The following is a 17,814-nucleotide window of genomic DNA, read 5'->3' on the forward strand; positions in this document are numbered from 1 at the left end:
ATGGGAAAATTTAAAATCACAACTGATAGAAAAGCCAATGTTGAAGTAATACGCACCAAACAGGTGAATTAAAATTTTCAGCAGATGCTTCACAATCTGAATGTTCAATGATTTTACAGAAACACAATGATTGCTGGCAGCCACTGGAATATACATCCAAACCACTGAGTGATCTAGAAACCAAATATGCACAGACTGAGTGACCTTTTTGGAAGTCTCAGAGAGGCAGCTATGTTAGTCTGTAATTTTAAAAACAAGTAATCTTGCGGCACCTGAGAGATTAATAAATATATATATATGTGCCACAACACTATTCATTGGAGCTTTGCAAACAGGGGCAGCTAACAGGGAGCTTCGAGAGGGAGTTCTCCAGGTGAAGGAGGAGCGAATACGGGACCCTTGAGGTAAGTGGCTTTTCGTAGTGTGTGTTTGTGAGTTACTTACTAGTTGCCTGAAAGAAACTGTGTGCTGAGCTTGTGTTTGTCCGTCTGTTTGTTTGGAGATTCAGGTGCTGAGCTGTTTGTTTGAAGGACCATGTGCTGTGGCTGGCAGTTGGAAGCTGTGAGCTTCTTAACAAGGATTTGAAATCTAGAACCCTCTGTTCATTGGTTGAGCCTTAGCCAGGGGTTGGGGCTATCAGGAGGGCCAGGGCTTTATAAGGCCTGTAAGCGACCAGGGGCAGCTAACAGGGAGTTTAGAGAGGGAGTTCTGAAGGGGTTGAGGTATATTTGCCATTCTTTAAAACTTTTTAACTAAACTAAAAACAAAACTTCCTGATTTAACCCTATCAATAATCTAAGCAGCTGTAGGAGAGAATGCAGGCAGAAGCCTAGCAGCAGGGTGGAGGCTATCCTGATTATTGCACTCAATGTAGCATGTATGATTACCTGCCCTGTGGGCAGGTGGCGTATGTGTGCATTCAGTGCAAGGAGCTACTGGCCCTCAGAGACCGCCTACGGGCAGAGGCCAGGGCGGCTGAATTGGAGGAGATAAGGGAGGCCGAGAGGTACATAGATGAGGCTTTCCAGGACACTGTAGAATTGTCCAACCTCCAGTCAGACACCCCCCTGTGTTGTTAACGAGGATGAAATGCTCAGGAAAGGAGAACATTCAACTGGAACAGAAGGAAATGATCCCATAGTTGGGACCCTTCTTCCAGAGGATGTTATGGTATCCTCTATTTTCTAGTGAGGAAAATAGAAAGGAACATCAACTTTGTCAAATTAAGTGTAAAAATATAATAAGAAAAGCCAAAAAGGAGTTTGAAGAACAGCTAGCCAAAAACTCAAAAAGTAATAGTAAAATGTTTAAGTACATCAGAAGCAGGAAGCCGGCTAAACATCCAGTGGGGCCCTTGGATGATCGAGATGCTAAAAGAGCCCTCAAAGATGATAAAGTCATAGCAGAGAAGCTAAATTAATTATTTGCTTCAGTATTCACAGCTGAGGATATTGGGGAGATTCCCAAACCTGAGCCATTCTTTTTAGGTGACAAATCTGAGGAATTGTCCCAGATTGAGATGTCATTAGAGGAGGTTTTGGAACAAATTGATAAACGTAACAGTAACAAGTCACCGGGACAACATGGCATTCACCCAAGAGTTCTGAAAGAAGTTAAATGGGAAATTGCAGAACTATTAACTGTGGTTTGTAACCTATCCTTTAAATCGGCTTCCGTGCCTAATGATTGGAAGATAGCTAATGTGACGCCAATATTTTAAAAGGACTCTAGAGGTGATTCTGGCAATTACAGACTGATAAGTCTAACGTCAGTAACAGGCAAATTAGTTGAAACTATAGTAAAGAATAAAATTATCAGACACATGGATGAATATAATTTGTTGGGGGAAAGTCAACATGGTTTCTGTAAGAGAAATCATGCCTTACTCATCTGCTAGAGTTCTCTGCGGGGGTCAACAAATATGTGAACAAGGGGGATCTAGTGGATATAGCATACTTAGATTTCCAGAAAGCCTTTGACAAAGTCCCTCACCAAAGGCTCGTAAGTAAAGTAAGTTGTCATGGGATAAGAGGGAAGGTCCTTTTGTGGACTGATAACTAGTTAAAAGACAGGAAACAAAGGGTAGGAATAAATAAAATGGTAAGTTTTCTGAATGGAGAGAGGTAACTAGTGGGGTCCCCCAATGGTCTGTCCTGGGACCCATCCTATTCAACTTATTTATAATTGATATAGAGAAAGGGGTAAACAGTTAGGTGGCAAAATTTGCAGATGATACCAAACTGCTCAAGATAGTTAAGACGAAAGCAGACTGTGAAGAGCTTCAAAAAGATCTCACCAAACTAAGTGATTGGGCAACAAAATGGTAAATGAAATTTAATGTTGATAAATGTAAAGTAATGCACATTGGAAAACATAATCCCAACTATACATACAATATGATGAGGACTGAATTGGCTACAACTACTCAAGAGAGAGATCTTGGAGTCATTGTGGAGAGTTCTCTGAAAACAACCCCTTAGTGTGCAGCGGCAGTCAAAAAAGCAAATAGAATGTTAGGAGTCAATAAAAAAGGGACAGAGAATAAGAGAGAAAATATCTTATTGACTCTATATAAAACCATGGTACACCCACATCTTGAATACTGCGTACAGATGTGGTTGTCTCATCTCAAAAAAGATATATTGGCGTTGGAAAAGGTTCAGAAAAGGGCAACAAAAATGATTAGGGGTTTGGAATGGGTGCCATATGAAGAAAGACTTGAACTTTTCAACTTAGAAAAGAAGAGACTACGGGGGATATGATAGAGGTTTATAAAATTATGACTAGTATGGAAAAAGTGAATAAAGAAAAATTATTTACTTATTCCCACAATAAAAGAACTAGGGGTCACCAAATGAAATTAATAGGAAGCAGGTTTAAAACAAACAAAATGAAGTTTTTCTTCACTCAGCACACAGTAAACCTGTGGAACTCCTTGCCAAAGGACACGGTGAAGGCTAGAACTTTAACAGGGTTCAAAAAGGAGATAGATAGATTCGTGGAGGTTAGGTCACCAGGATAGGTAGGAATGGTGTCCCTAGCCTCTGTTTCTCTGGAGGTGGGTGACAGGGGAGGGATCACGTAAAGATTACCTGTTGTGATCTCTCCCTCTGGAGCATCTGGTACTGGCCACTGTCGGCAGACAGGATACTGGGCTAGATGGACCTTTAGTCTGACCCAGTATGGCCGTTTTTATGTCACTCTTTTTGGAAATAAGAGACTTTGGATGTGAGACACTCAAATCAGTATATTTATGGACAGAAAGTGGATATGACTGCTAAATGCCTGTACCTTAAAGGATTCAAATAATTATGATAAAACTGCAGAAGTATGATTTGGTTGTGACTTAAACTTTAATTTACTGGGTGTGTATTGCAGATGCACTATCTAGAGTGGTGATTCCAGCTATGAAACTAGAGAGAGAGATGCAAGCCTAAGTAAATGTGAGTGCAAACTCAATTCCCATAGCTTAAAAATATTGCAACAAATGAGAGGGCAAACAAGAGAGAGAGAGGAATTACTGGGGATCTTTAAAGAAGTGATAATTAAAGGTGGCCTGAAGAAATAAGTAGTTACTGTCCAAGTATAAGAAACTATTAGAATTGCAGACATGAATAGAGGGTTACTCACTGTGCGCAGTGACAGGTTCTTCGAGATAGTTGTTCTTGTGGGTGTCCACCTTAGGTGTCTAGAGCGCCAGTGCACCTCTAGTCGGAGAATTTATGCAGCAGTGCCCTCAGTAGGCTGCACACATGGGGAAAGTTGGCACATGCCAGTGCAGCTACTCCACATGAACAGCCAACCATCCCTTCAGTTCCTTCTCTGCCCCAGAAAAGGGTGGTTCCAAAGCAGAGGGGAAGAAGAGCAGGTGGTGGAGCACCCCCAGGGACAACCATCAAGACAAACTTCACTTACTGCACCAGGTGAGTAACTTCCTTCTCCTTCATCTTCAAAGAGTGTCCCTGTGGGTGCTCTACCTTAAGTGACTATGAAGTACTTGTTCCCAGAAAAGGGAGCTTCGGTTGATCATGACAGCTAATATTGTCTTGCCAAAGTGAGTGCCATGAGACAGGTAAGTTTCAAGTGTATAGTGCTTGGTAAATGTATGTGCCAAGGACCAAGTGGAAGATCTACAAATGTCCTTGTGGCGGGGTCCTCTCCGCCCCTTTCCCTTCTCCCCGTGATTAAAGCGCTAGCCACCGGCCCGGAGGCCTAGTCCAGCCTCCGCAACAGGCCCAGAGGCCTAGTCCACAGTCACGGCAGGCCCTGAGGCCTAGTCCACACCCTGAGGGGTTGGGGTAGGGGGGTCCGGGCCCTCCCTCTCCACTGGACCCCAACCCAGGGCCCTAATGGTGGTGGGTGGTTCCCACCACTGGCTCAGCGGGGGGGTCCTCCCCGAATGTGCTGAGCCCACTGAGGCTTTCCCTGCCCCTTGCCCTGGGTTGCTTCCTACCCCAGCCTTGTGGCCGACGGAGGTCCCACCTGGCGATGCTGGGCTGGCGGCGGCGGCCACGTCAGCTGGTCCCGTCTCTGGGGCCGCAGCGCAGGGGGTGTCTCCAGCAGCGGGGCGGGCGGCCCCCCGGCGTCGGGGGCGTGCTCGCCCCGGGGATGGTAGTAGCAATAGCGGCGGTCCTTCCGGCTCTGACTCTGACGGCAGGTCCAGCAGCAGGCCTGCCGCTTGGGCCGGAGCTCCTCCCTCCCCGCCCCAGTCTTTTATAGTGAGGCTGCACTTCGAGCATGCCCAGTAGGGCTGTGGGAGAGGGGCGTGCTCTACCCAATAAACGGGTTCCTCTCCCTCCTGCTCAGTGCGGGGCAGGTTAGCCCAGTCACAGTCCTTCAGAAGTATGTTATTTAGGTAAGCTATAGAAGTCTCCATTGCTCTTGTCGAATGAGCACAAAGCTGCCGTGGAGAGTCCTGCCTGAAGAGATGGTAAGCCTATTGGCTTACAATCCTTCTGGATAGTGTCTATTTGGAAATTAGCATGCCCAAGGATCTTTCTATAGTTGACACACATAATCTTGGTGATTTGAGTATCTAGTTCTGTCCAAATAAAACATGACTGCTCTGTGGACGTCAACTGTATGTCATGCAGCCTCTCTGGTATCTGCATGGGGTTTTGAGAAGACGACGAGTAAGTAGACGGGTTCATTACAATGAAAAGGAGTTGGGACCTTTGGAAGGAATTTTGGGTGTAATAACTTTGTCCTTGTGGAATACTGTGAAAGATGGATCCGCTATTTGCGCACCGATTTCTCTTACTCTTCTGGCAGAGGTGATGGCAATTAAAAAGTCCATCTTCATAGACAGGTGTATCATCAAACAGGTAGCCAGAGGTTTGAAGGCCTTGCAGGTCAGCACCTTAAGTACTAAACTCAGGTTCCAAGGTGGGGTTGGTCTCTTTGTGGGTGGGTATTTTGGATTCCCTTCAAAAAACGTTTAGCGATGGAGTGGGTAAAAATAGATTTATTGTCTATTGGAAGATGAAATGCGGTTATTGCAGCCAAGTGAACCTTTAGGGAGCTGATGGAGAGCCCCGAGGTTTTTGAGAGATAATAAATACTCTAGGACCAAAGGTAGGGAGGCAGTCACAGAAGCTGTTTGCTTCAGTTGACACCACATGGAATATCTTCACTATTTATACTGGTATGATTTTATCATAGTTAGTCTGTGACTATTGAGAAGAATCTCTTGCACCAGCCCAGGACAGGTTGCCTCTATTTAAGCCGGTCAGAAACCATGCCTCCAGATGGAGAGTTTGAACACATGGACAGTATACATGACCACCGTTCAGGGTAAGAAGATGCGGGAGCATCAGGAGGCACCCTGGCTTCTTTGTGGAAATATGCATCAGTTAAGGATACCATGTCTGTCTAGGCCAACACGGTGCAATTAGCATTACTGTGGCCTTGTCCTGCTTTATCTTGTTGGTTACTCAATGGAGAAGCGGGATTAGTGAGAACACATACGATAGTGGTACAATCCATGTTATTGTGAATGCATCCCCTCTAGAGAGTGTGTTCCAATGCCCACATGAGAACGGTACTGTGGACACTTCTTGTCCGCACTGGCTGCAAACAAGTCCACCACAGGGAATCCCTACTGACTGAATACCTGTGATAGGAGATTGGTATCTATCTCCCATTTGTGATTCGAGTTGAAGTTCCTGCTGAGGGTGTCTGTGCTTGCTTGGCTTGAAGGTGTATGCTGTATGGAATATACAATTTCCATAGCTGGCCCACTTCCATATAGAGGTGGTATAACCTGGCTCCAACCTGGCAGTTTACAAAGTACATGGTTGTCTGATTATCCATGAAAAATTGTACGGTTTTGTTGAAAATTAGATGTAAAAAGTGTTGGTGAGAATTCCTTACAGTCCTAAGCTCCAGGATGTTTATGTGCATCTTGAATTCCTCTGAAGGCCACTAACCCTGCACCTTGTGTTTGCCAGTGTGCATACCCCAACCCAAGAGAAATGCATCTGTGGTGATGGTTATGGATGGTGGTTGTGGGTGGAAAGGTACTCCTTTGCACGTGTTGAGTGGGTTTATCCACTAAGTTAAGGACTGTTTCACTTTTATAGGAATTGAGATGGCTTTGTTGATGCTATGGAAGACTGTAGACTGCCCTTGTAGACTGTTTTAGCCACAGCTGTATGGGTCGCATGTATAATCTGGAGTGTTATACCACAGAGGCAGCTGCCACCATGTGACCCAAAAGTTGAAGGCATAACTTTGCAGTGACCTGGGAACTGTTTTGTGCAATACCCACCAGCTCCGTGATTGTCTGGAATCTTTGTTGTGGAAGAAAGGCTACTGCCACTGTGCAGTCCAGGTGAGCTCCTATGAACTCTAATTTTTGTGTTAGTGGGAGCTTGCATTTTTGTAGATGTATTTGCAAACCTAAGCTCTGAAATGATGACATAGTCAAGGTAATTGTGTCTTCTGCCTCCTGATACGTCTGTGCTTTTAACAGGAAGTCAATGAGATATGGAAGTATGGTGACTTCCCGCCTGCGGAGATATGTGGCCACCATGGCAAGCACTTTGGAAAAGACTCTTGGAGCTGTGGAGAGTCTGAAGGGCAGCACCTTGTATTGAAAATGTCCACTGTTCACCGTGAATTGAAGGTACTTTCTGTGTGCTGGGTCAATTGACACACGAAAGTATGCGTCTTGCAGGTCGAAGGTCAATAACCAATTTCTTTTCTCAAAGGCAGGGATTATTGTTGATCAGGTGACCGTCTTGAACCATTGAGAATGTACGTAACAATTGAGCCTTTTTAAATTGAGAATTAGCCTCCATCCTCCTGTTTTCTTTGTTGTAAGGAAATAGTGGGAATAGAATCCCTTCCCTCTGTGACATTGGGGCACAGGTTCTATTGCTCTCAGTTGGAGCAGATGGGTGAGTTCCTGGATTAGGATGTTCTCGTGAGATGGGTCCCTGAAGAGGGACGGGGAGGTGGAGTGGATTGGAGGAATAAACGAAAAAGGGAGGCAATAACCATTCTTGACAATGTTCAGTACCCATCTGACTTCGATGATGGAACTCCAATTGAGGCAAAAGGGAGTCAGATAATTATGGAATGTAGACAGTCTGTCTAGCTGCCTTACAGGTAAGTGGGTTATAATACCCTTGATCTGACCTTCAAAACATTTGTTTTGAACTTGAAGATAGGGAAGTTGAGGGTTAGGGTTAGGGTCCCTGTAAACTTTGTTCCATGAGGATTACAGGACATTTCAGAATAGTTGTTTATTTTGAAATTTTAAATAAGCTATGCAATTTGCATAGCTCAAATTGCATTGCTTATTTTGAGTTAAGGTTGCAATGTAGATGCAACCTTAGTAGGCACTGGTAACAGGGGCGGCAGCCATTGTGGTGGCTGCCATTGAGGAGGTGGTTGGGATTGCTTGGGAGAGCAGAGTAGATGAGCCGAACCTGTAGGAGTGCAGAGGCTGAATCTAGCGGAGGTAGATGTTTTGTCAGTACTGAACAGCGAGTTTCTCGGTATCGAGGTGACTCGTAGTTCCTCACTAGTGGTGAAGAGTTGTGGTGCCAAAGCTGTTGGTGCTGAAGGCGGTGCTGCAGCTGGTGCCGGCGGCGACACCAAGTGTTTATGCTTCTTCGGTGCCAGGGGCAGCATGGATGCATTCAGTGCAGAGGTGGATCGTGGCTTTTTTTGTGCCGACTTGGAGTCAGACAGCGCTGGTAATGCTAACTTAGATTTGGATTTTCTCAGCCTCTTGGAACTGGCCTTAATGAGGTCCTAAGACCCTCCAGACACATCAGTGCTTGACAGTCGATGCCTCTCTCTCTGGCACCTTAGATGCAGCCAGTACCAGAGGCATTCTGTGAGGTGGTGCCTGTTTCTCTGAAGGAGCATCAACTCTGGCCGCTGAGTGGGCTTGCTTCCTGGACTACTGGTCTGAGGCAGAATCCTTGGTGATGGAGCCTGAAGGGGCAGCTTTGTCCGACATTGCCATGGAATGGTTGCCTCAGCGGTGTTGAGTGATCAGGGTCTGATGCCGGGCACACGGTGTTTTCTAACAGGAGCAACTTCAGCTGAAGTTCCCCAGACTTCCTTGTACATGCTGTGAGTTGCTCTCAGTGATTGCACGAGGAAGTAGCATGAGCTTGTCCCAGGCACTGAATGCACTATGAATGGCCATCTGAAACAGGTATTGGAAGTCTGCAGGACAAGTAACACTTGAAGCCTGCAAAAGCAACGAGGAGTCCTGTGGAACCTTATAGACTAACAGATTTATTGGAGCATAAGCTTTTGTGGGCAAAGACCCACTTTATCAGATGCATGCAGATTCATACTAACACGACTACCCCTCTGACACTTGAAACCTCATGAACTAGGCATCCCAGGGAGAGAAAAAAAAGGCCAACAGAAAAGGGAAAAAATGTTTAAACTATAGCTATTGAACAAACTAACAATTATTGTGACAAAAATTAACCATGCTATTTATTTAAGAAAATTTTCAAATTATTCGGAGGGCAGCTCTCGGTTCTGACTGAAGCCAGCGGCAGCAGAGAAGGAATGGAAGGGACAGTTGGCTGCACATATGGAGTAGCTGCACAGCGTGTGCTGACTGTCCCGAGTGCACAGCCTACAGAGGGCACTGCTTCCTAAATTCTCTGAATAGGAAGCACCCCAGACACTAAAGGTGGAGCACCTAGGGGGATACTATCCAAAGAACTTACTGGGATAGATGGGGTAATTTTTCAAGGACAGCAAGACTGTATACCAGTAAGCCTCTGGAAAGAAATGCTACCAAAGATCCATTTAGGAATTTGGAAGTGCAAACAACAAGCATCAGAGGTGATGTATTAGCAGTGGATCAATCACAACATTGCTAATATGTCAGGAAACTGCTTTTCGTGCTTGTAACACAAGCTATGCCAGAAGGTGGAGCTAGTGATATGTAACCAGTTACACAAAGGCTTATGAGAAGGAAGGCACTGACTTTATTTACTGAGTAACAAGGGTGAAAGTAACTTAAGCTTCTTACAGATATTGTTGTGTTGCACTCTTCTGGAGGGGTTCAGGGCAGGGAGATGGGTGGGTGTGATGTGGCAATACATAAGAAATTTAAGTGTGGGGGGGCTTAGGGCAGAGGTTGTGGGGGTGGCAGGAGCTTGGGGGTGAGGAGTTCAGGGCAGAAGGCTGAAGGTGCGGGGGAGGGAGTGTGAGTCAAGGTTGTTGGGGTATGATAAGGGGCTCAGGACAGGGGGCTGGAGGCATAGGTCTGGGTGATGTAAGGGGGAGTGTGCAGGAGTGTGATTTAGTGAGGATTGTATTCACTCTGTTATGTTGCATGTGACTTCTACTGTCCTATGGTAACCCCATGTGTGTGCCTCAGGGTATGTCTACACTACAAAGTTAGTTCGAACTAACGGATGTTAGTTCGAACTAACTTTGATAGGCGCTACACTAGCGCTCCGTTAGTTCGAATTTAATTGGAACTAATGGAGCGCTTAGTTCGAACTAGGAAATCATCATTCCACGAAGATTAAGCCTAGTTCAAATTTACTAGTTCAAATTAAGGGCTGCGTAGACCCTTAATTCGAACTAGTGGGAGGCTAGCCCTCCCCAGCTTTCCCTGGTGGCCACTCTGGCCAACACCAGGGAAACTCGTCTGCCCCCCTCCCGGATCCGGACCCCTTAAAGGGGCACGGGCTGGCTACGGTGCCCGTGCCAGATGCAAGCCTGCCAGCACCCAGCCAGCAGACTCTGCACCTGGCACGGCTCGAGCCACCCACCCGATGCCCCCCAGCCCTCCCCCTCTTCCCGGGACCAGGCTGGCGGCTCCCGGGAGCTTGCCCGGGACTGCAAGAGGCAGGCACCCGCATGGGCTAGTGCAGACATCGTGGACCTCGTCCACGATCTCCGCACTAGGCACAGGAAAGTGGCCGGCTAGGGCAGGAGAGCTGCCAGCCTGGCCACCCAGGAGCAGGTGTGCATGAAAATCAAGGGGGTCCAGTGAGACCCCCGACCCTGAGCTTAGAATGGCCGTCCTGGATCAGACCAAAGGTCCATCTAGCCTAGTAGCCTGTCTGCCGACAGCGGCCAACCCTAGGGACCCTGGAGGGGATGGACCGAAGACAGTGACCACGCCATTTGTCTCGTGCCATCCCTCTACAGCCTTCCACAAACCTTGGGCAGGGACACCACTCCTACCCCCTGGCTAATACCACTCCATGGATCCAGCCTCCATGACTTGATCTCACTTCCCTTTAAACTCTGTTCTAGTTGTAGCCTTCACAGCCTCCTGCAGCAAGGAGTTCCACAGGTTGACACTTTGCTTTGTGAAGAACAACTTTCTGTTACTAGTTTGAAGCCTGCTACCCATTCCTTTCCTTTGGTGTCCTCTAGTCCTTCTTTATGGGAACTAATGAAGAACTTTTCTGTATGCACCCTCTCCACCCAACTCCTGCTTTTAGAGACCTCTATCCTGTCCCCCCTCCGTCTCCTCTTTTCTAAGCTGAGAAGTCCCAGTCTCTTTAGCCTCTCTTCATATGGGACCTGTTCCCAACCCCTCATCATTTTAGTTGCCCTTCCCCTCTCCCAGCCTCTCTCTTCCCCTCTCCCACCTCCTTTTCCCAGTCTCCCCGAGTTTTGTTCAATAAAGAAAGTTTCTATTTTTGAACACACGTGTCCTTTATTTTGTACATCAGGAAGGGAGGGCTGGGGGGGGGGTAAGTGGAAGGAGGTGAGGGAGGAATGGGGTACGAGCCCCCAATGGGGAGTACTGGGGTGGCTCTGCGGGCTCCTTGGGGTGGAAGCTCTCCTGCAGCCCCGATTGACCCTCCCCTGGATGGCAGCCTGCGGCAAGTGCAGTCAGGCTGATGGCTGAGTGCTGTGATGTGCCAAGTGTGGGCACTCAGGGCACTCCAGGCCAGGACTGCTTTGCAAGTGGGGAACTCCTGAGAACTGTCTGTCTGGGGTGGGGGTCGGGTCCCTTTAAACACAGCCCTCGGCTAGCCTGAGACAGCAGCTCCACGCTCTAAGTCCTAATCTGATGCCCTGCCGGCACTGCTTCTGGCCATCCTTAACCTCGGTTCAGGGTCCACTCAATGTGGACATGCTAGTTCGAATTAGCAAAATGCTAATTCGAACTAGTTTTTAGGTCTAGATGCACTAATTCGAATTAGCTTAGTTCGAATTAACTAATTCGAATTAAGTTACTTCGAATTAGTGCTGTAGTGTAGACATACCCTCATTCATACATTGAAACCCACAAAGTATTCCCCACTCCATATGTCTGATTTTACACCCAAAAATGATACATACACCAAAGTAAGATAAACAGAACCAGCAGATCATGCCATGAAGATTGGTGGGTTACATGAAATACTTCGCTCCAAAGCACCTTTGAGTTATGTAAATTCATGTCCACGAGGGAGTGTCCATCACAAATGCCTTAAAAACAATTACTATAAAATGTATAATATTCAATGTTTAAATTGTAAAGCACTTAATACAGTACAAAGCAATGCAAAAGTAACTAATAGATTATTATAATACAATAATTAAGCCTAGTTCACTTACACTTCACCTGTATGCTACTCGTACGAGACAGGAGGTCATGGTTCCTTTGATTCCCACGCGTCGGAACACTATGCATTGGGTCACTGGTGTGAAGGGGTCTATTACTTCTAGTTACAACGAGCAAGACATGTGGGCCAATCAATTCACTCCCTCCCATAAATTCTTTTTACTAAGCCCATTTCATAGCAAAGTGAGACTTGGTTATTCTAATATCTACCAATTAACTGCATATCGTGTAAGTCAGGCAGGAGCTCCATCATCAAACTCCCACCCCCACAGCAGGCAAAAAGGGGACTTAAATCAACCGTTCTCAGGGTAGGTCTACACAGCAGCATTATTTCTGAATAACTGATGTTATTCCAAAATAAGAAAGAGCATGGCTACACTGCAAGGCATTATTTTGAAATAATGGTGAGCTGGATGACGTCTTACTCTAACTCCCGGTAACCCTCATTTTACAAGGAGTAAGGGAAATTGAAATCAAACCCCACTCCCACCCCTGCAGCAGGCAAAAAGGGGAGTTAACCCCTATTGCCACCACCTGTCACGTTACTGAATTCAAGGGAAGCAGCCAGGTCACTGCTGCACCCTTAGGTGGCGGTGTTGGCCCGAGAAAATGGTATAAAAGGGGGCCATGTGGAGTGCTGAATAGAAGCTTATTATCTGATAATCCTATGTAAGCTGTTCATGTGTTTGTATAGTGTTTGTGTGTGTAGTTAGGAATCTATAATCTGTATGAATACTGAATATTTCTCTGCATATGGTTGAGCAGTGGGCAGAGCCCGGCCTATGGGCATGCTAATCAGCAAGGCCCTGTGGGACAATGGCACTCAATGGGCCAAGGACACACCTAAAGAATGAGGGTGACTCATACCTAAGGCCTACCAGCAGGCAGCACAGGAATAAGGTGGACCAGGTGACCTGCTATAGCCAAGAAGAGACCAGGAAGGAGGGATAAATAGGCCATGTGGTGGTCTCCATCTTGTTCTCAGCTCAGCACTTCATCCCAGAGGCAGCAATGCAGGGATCGAAGAGCCGGAAAGACCTGTGGACCCATCCTGATTCTAGGCTGTGCAACAAGGACTTTTAAACCAGCAGCTGTGACATCTCTGCTAGAGCCTGCATCGAGAACTGGGGGATTCGGTGCATGTAACGTACTATCCTTTAACAACCTGACTCTCATGCTTTTCTTTATTGTAATAATAAACCTTTAGATGTTAGATGCTAAAGGACTGGCCCAGCATGATTTGTGGGTAAGGTCCAGAGGGCAAATTGACCAGGGACCTGTGGCTGGTTTCTTGGGACCGGACAGAACTTGTTCGGGGTAGGTGGGATTGGGTGCTAGGACCCCCCACCTGTGTATGAGGCCCGGGGCCATCTGGGGCATGGATATTGCTGGGGGAGCTCAGGCAGGAACTCCTGAACAGCCCCTGCAACAGGAGCAGGCGCCTCTGCAGCAGCACTGGCCGCCACAGCAGTCGCAGCTACAGCCACAGCCGCCCCCGGAGCAGCACCAGCTATTGTAGCAGCTGCAGTGACACCAACGGGCAAGGAAGTTGCCAGACTGGGACTGACCACCGGAGCCACATGCAGAGGACAATGCAGTGCACCGGTGGTGGCAGGAAGTGGCCCAGCGTGGAGGATTGTCCTCTGGGAGCTCGGTATGTTCTAGCAGGCCTCCCTGCCAAGCAGGCAGTGAGAACATTCACTGCCGCCAGGACCCAGTGGAATAGGAGGATCTGGGGCCCCCTACCTTCATGCCTCACCATAATCTAGCTCCCTAGATTTTTTTGGGGGGGGAGCTTACTCATGAACCAGGCCAGAAAACTGTCTCCAACCTGCGGGAGTGGGGCTGTGATTGTGACTAGACCCTAGGGGACTGTAAATAGCATACTAGGGGTGCACTAGCCTTGTGACTAGGCCTTAGGGGCTGTAATTACCCTATGAGGGGTGGACTAGGTTTGGGACTAGGCCGCAGGGGCCGAATTGACCCTAATAGAGGGTTAATCTGATTCGGGCACGAAGCCTAAAAGGCTGAGCCAGCCCTGACATTAGGGACTGTACCCCACAGGGAACAACTAGGGGAGCCCTGGGCACCAGAGCCCCCATGACAGTTGGACATTAGGAAAAACTTCCTGTCAGGGTGGTTAAACACTGGAATAAGTTGCCTAGGGAGTTTGTGGAATATCTCTGGAGATATTTAAGAGCAGGTTAGACAGGCATCTATCAGGGATGATCTATGGTACTGGGCCCTGCCACGAGGGCAGGGGCCTGGACTTGATGACCTCTTGAGGTCCCTTCCAGTTCTAGTGTTCTATGATCTTAGTCCATCACATTTTTCAGGACATTGGACTACCCACATTCTCAATGTTTGATTAGCTGCCATGTGACCTAAGTCCTTCCATTTTACAAAAAAAATTTCTATGTCCTTGATAATTATATGCTTCGAAGTCATCCTAGGTGTACCCTCTTCCTTGTCGGATTTTCTGACGTCTAACTAAAAGCCATAATTTGTAGTTGGTTATGATTCCTTTGCAATGTGCCTAGCCACTGCTGTCTTCTCTTAAAAGTATTTGTGATAGAGACCTTGCTTTAGCCATTTTTCTGACCTCATCATTTTCTGACAGCTTACTCCTAATATTCTCCACAAGCACTTACAATCAAACACATCTAGCTTCTGAGCATCTGTTTTCTAAAGTTGCCATGTCTTCCTGCTGTAGGTTGCTGTGGATATAAGGACGGCTGAGTAGATGCTTAGTTTTGTATGTTTCAGATACGGTATTAAGTTTCCAAATGTTCCTAAATTTATTAAAGGCTGCCTTCACTTTGCTGATGTGTATTCTTATTTCCTCAGAATATGTACCATCTTGGCTTACTGTGCTTCCAAGATCTGAATCTATCTACCTTCTCTGGCTATCCATCAATTTTGATGTTGAAATCCATCTCTCCATTAAATTTCTTTACACTGAAATGCAGTCCTACCTTCTTCACCATTTCTTTTAAGTTCATATCTCCTAATTTTTTTGGATAACCAGACATTTTGCTGCACCTATATTAGTCATTAGTACACGAAACTGAGAATGGGAGCCCTGCCACTGTCAGCATGGATAAATGGAAGTTATACTGTACTAATGGGGAACAGCATGTTGCAAACCTAAAAAGTATGAAAAATTGTGGACTGTATGAAGTACAGGTTGGACCTCTCTAGCCTGGAACCCTAGGGACCTGACTGGTGCCAAACCAAAGAATTAGCCAGATCACAGGAGGTAAATATTGTCTAGCAGCATTATCAAAACTTCCACCGCTTACTGGGCTCTTAGAAGATATTTAGGGGTAAATAATAGCACAGAACACTTAGCCAGGACTGGTGGCTGTAAACTTTGAGACTGTGGGAAACTTGATAACACCCATGATAACATCTAGTTAACATGGATGTTGCCGGATCAGAGAGTGCTGGACTAGAGATACTCAACCTGTAAGCTAATTAAAATAAAAATTGCAGTGGAAGCCTAAAATTGTGAAATCCCCAAATCATAAATTAAGTAGATAATAAATTCAGTGTATTTTTGATACCATATACATTACAAATGGAAACTCCCAAGTGCTATTTAGTCAGTTTTTCCATTTTGCCTTTGAGAGTATAGACTGTGACTTGTAACACCTGTAAATATTAATAAGCTCTTCACATTGTAAGAATTCTAATTGAGATATCATGATATCATGAACTGCACATTTAAAAGATAACTGAAACAGCAACTTTATTTCAATAAGAACAAAAAGTCTGTTTATTCTAAATCCCAGTATTTGGGCTCCACATCAACTTAGAAAACCTATACATTTAGAAAAAGACTCCATTACAGTTTTGGAAATTAGAGTGATGGTGGCCAGAGAGGGAAATGTAGTTCTGGTGAACAGAGTTGGATTAATGGTCTGACCAGTCCGTTCCTCTTTTTTATCTGCTAGGAACGGGAGCCTATATAGGAAGATCCCAGGTGGCTGTACCTCTGGCATACACCAGAGATTATCATTACATCTTCATTTACTTCCTCAAAAGAACTTCATTTACTTCCTCCAGGGCTATGTCTACACTCGCGGCTTCTTGCGTGAGAAATATGCAAATGAGGCTGTGTGGAATATCCCCGAGCCTCATTTGCATACCTAATAAGCCACCAATTTTGCAGGAGAGGCTCTTGCACCACAAGGAGCTGTCTACACTGCCCCTTCTTGTGCTAGAAAAACCCTCTTGGCAGCAGTGTGGGGGGAGGCGGAAGCTACCTCTCCCCCCACAAGTAACTGTTGAAACTTTCACCTGTTACATTTTACTTAAATAAACACATTTTAACATCCCTACTGCACTAATAAATTATACCTAGTGTGGGAATATGTTAACAATATCCAGAGAGAGGGTAATGCCCTCCAAGGCAAGAAAATCAATTCTCCTTGCCCTTTGGTGTCAGAATAATAGAAAGAGATCCTAAAAGTTTTCTCCAGCACATCACTGGTATAGAACTGCAAGGTCCAACAGCACCTACTGAACTTATGCTGGAGGTTCACCCTTAACAAAACTCTATGGGTGAAAATTTCAGATACAGTAAACCAGTGGTCTCCAACCTTTTTACCCCCCAAGATCACTTTTTAAATGTCAGAACAAGCCAAGATCTACCGCCCCATCCTTCTCCCAAGACCCCCACCCCTTCCTTAAAGCCCCGCCCTCTCTGTTCTCCTCTCCATCACTTGCTATCCCCAGCCCTTATACACACTCAGGGTATGGCTACACTGCTGCTTTGTTTTTTTAAATTCTTCTGTATGAAGAGGTTTTTCCAACATTTTGCTATCTAGATTGGGCCAAATATCCTTGTGGAATGAGGAATAAAGGGGTTACCGAAAGAGCATGGTTGCTCTTCCACTAAAAAAAGTGGAAGAACAAATGCGTCCCCGGATGCGGAAGAGTTTTTTCCGGGATACCTCTGGAGTCCCAGAAAAACTCCGGCAGTCTAGCTGTACCCTCACTGGGTTGACAGGATGTGTGGGCTCTAGGGTGGGAATGAGGGATTTGGGTGTGGGAAGGGGTGAGACGTGCAAGCTCTGGGAGGTAATTTATATGCAGGAGGAGGTGGAGATGGGGATGCTGGCTCCAGGTTGGGAAGTTTTTGGGTCAGGTGGATGGTTGGGGTACTGAGCTAGCCATAGGCTTGTGGATGTGAGGGTACAGGAGTTTGGGTTGAGGTATGTGAGGGGCTCAGGGCAGGGAGGTTGGGAGTATGATGGCACCAGGACACAGATTTGCAGTGTGTGGATGGTGCAGAAGTGTCGTGGCGGAAGACTGAGGATGTGGGGGTGCAGGAGTTTGGGGATGTGAGAGGCTCAGGACAGGGAGCTCCAGTATATGATAGGCTCAGATCTAGGGTCTGGGGTGGGGTGGAGGTGCAGGAGTGTTATGATGCTGTGGCCAAATGGGGGCTTGGCCACAATTGGAGGGTTGTTGGCCAGGCTTCATTTTTAAATAAAATATTATGTCAAACACAAAAAAGTTTCAGCATTGTCTTTATTTATGAGAAGGGCAGGGAACCTGTTTTGAGTCAGGGATCAGTGACCCACAGAAAAGTCAGTTGGGGCCACAAGTGAGATGCAAAAAAAAAATTCCTCCAAAACCCTCCCCAAGCCTCACTAATATGGCTCCAACTGTGCTGGTGGGAGCAGGGGACATGGTACTGGGGAAAGGTGCTAGTGGGTGCTGAGGCAGAGTGCCAGTGGGGGCAG

The 17,814-nt window shown here is 46.4% G+C and overlaps 1 long non-coding RNA gene across 2 annotated transcripts in view; it reads left to right on the top strand.

The window, feature by feature from the left end:
- The window catches only part of LOC142820501 (uncharacterized), a 28,271-nt gene extending 12,572 nt beyond the window's left edge, over window positions 1–15,699 (top strand). Inside the window, exons 3-4 of one of the 2 annotated variants that reach the window (XR_012897725.1) lie at window positions 336–6,832; window positions 6,974–15,699. This is a non-coding gene — a long non-coding RNA (uncharacterized LOC142820501). Of the gene's footprint in view, window positions 1–335 lie in introns of both variants that reach the window. The other variant, XR_012897724.1, reaches the window with a different exon arrangement.
- Window positions 15,700–17,814: the final 2,115 nt, after the last annotated feature.

This window comes from Pelodiscus sinensis, chromosome 26, assembly GCF_049634645.1.
Source record: "Pelodiscus sinensis isolate JC-2024 chromosome 26, ASM4963464v1, whole genome shotgun sequence".
Taxonomy (NCBI): Eukaryota; Metazoa; Chordata; order Testudines; family Trionychidae; genus Pelodiscus; species Pelodiscus sinensis.